Source organism: Pteropus alecto, unplaced genomic scaffold (assembly GCF_000325575.1).
Source record: "Pteropus alecto unplaced genomic scaffold, ASM32557v1 scaffold23, whole genome shotgun sequence".
In the NCBI taxonomy this organism is placed as follows: Eukaryota; Metazoa; Chordata; class Mammalia; order Chiroptera; family Pteropodidae; genus Pteropus; species Pteropus alecto.
The window spans coordinates 6,831,657-6,833,116 of NW_006435837.1; the positions used below are offsets into that span (position 1 = coordinate 6,831,657).

General features: G+C 52.7%; 1 protein-coding gene across 2 annotated transcripts in view; it reads left to right on the plus strand.

Annotated features, from left to right (window-relative positions):
* Window positions 1-1,330: 1,330 nt before the first annotated feature.
* PIR (pirin) overlaps window positions 1,331-1,460 on the plus strand; it is an 82,069-nt gene continuing 81,939 nt past the window's right edge. The window contains exon 1 of one of the 2 annotated variants that reach the window (XM_015589143.2): window positions 1,331-1,458. The gene's annotated coding sequence lies outside the window, so the exon portion shown is untranslated. The remainder of the gene's footprint in view (window positions 1,459-1,460) is intronic. The other variant, XM_006911649.3, reaches the window with a different exon arrangement.

Consider the following 1,460-nt stretch of genomic DNA (forward strand, 5'->3'; position numbering starts at 1 on the left):
CAAGTGTCAGCATGTTGAGGGTGAAGCCAGGTTAATGACATCTTGGAACTTTCTCCTGAGGGCAATGGAGGTTTTAAGCAGTTATTCCATTTCCCTGTGACTTGAAAAATGGGTTGGCCAGAGGTAGGCCCGAAGGCAAGAAGAGTGGGGTGGATATCAGAGACGATGGATGGTGACAGTCAAAATGGGAAGGACGAGATGTGTTTAAGAGATATTGGGGGCAGAATCCACAGGATTTCAAGGTGGAAGGGTGAGGGGAAAGCTTGAGTCTCAGGTTCAGGCAATTGTCTAAACGCTGAACTTTTTAGTAACGAAGATGAGAGCATTTACTAAGGACCGCAGAGAGCCAGACAAAGAGGCTATGCTTACATTTTATTTGGAGACAGTTGCAGATGTAAGTATAATGATGATATGAGCCAAAATACGTTATTATTTCATGGTATTTTTAATGCTCATGTGTGTTATCTCATATGGCTTGAAACATTTAAATAAGGTGGGGAGGGGGTTTGGAGCCCCACTGCCATAGTGGAAATAAGAAAGAAAAAAAAACAAAAAAACCAAGAGCCATACTATTTCGTGACAAGTGAAAAATCATATGAAATTCAAATTTTAGTATCCATAGTTGAAATTTTATTGAAACACCCATAGCCGTTTCTGGTGTTTAGAGGACAGAATCTGCAGCCACGCCTGTACCCCTGGCTAAGAATCCTAGCAATGAACTAGATACCCCTTGGTGGCTTCTGTAACTCTACTCCCCTGGGAAAACTCTCCAATGCCACCCCCTACCCCATTCTAAGTGGCAAACAGAAGGCGATTTATTTATGTAACAAACAACTGCGTACTGCTTAGGACCTGCCGAGCTAATTTAATTCTTATGACAACCTTAGGAGGTTGTATCGTATTATCGTCACCATCCCCAGTGAAGGAACAGAAGGCACAGAGAGGCTGAGCCACCTGCCCAAGGTCACGCAGCTAACAGGGAGTGGAGGCAGAATTCGAACCCAGGCAGCCGAGCTCCGCGGGTTGCGTGACAAGTGAACTCCAGTTAAAGATAGGTTCCCTACGGAGTAGAGCTGCGGCCCTCACCCTGATCAGAGCACGTGCAGGGCCCACACACCCCTCCGAGGGTCCGGCGCACCCCCAACAGGTCCCGGGGGCGCATCTCTCCAGGGCGGGAGGGGCAGGGGCGCAGAGGCCAAAGGGCAGCGGAGCAGGCGGGGAGAGACGGGAGGGAGGAGCGAGAGGATCCGCACGGGGGTGTGTCAGTAAGGAGTGTCGCCCCTACCCGGGGCCCCAGAGACCCACGAACTCCCGCCTCCCGCCTCCCTGCGGCCGCCGGCGAAGCGCTGAGTCACGGCGAGTCGGCTGCCCCGCGCCCTGCACGCTGCCTCCGTACGCTCGGGCCCGCACGCGCACCCGCACCCGCACCGCCGCACGGGCTCCAGCCGCCGCCGCCCCGT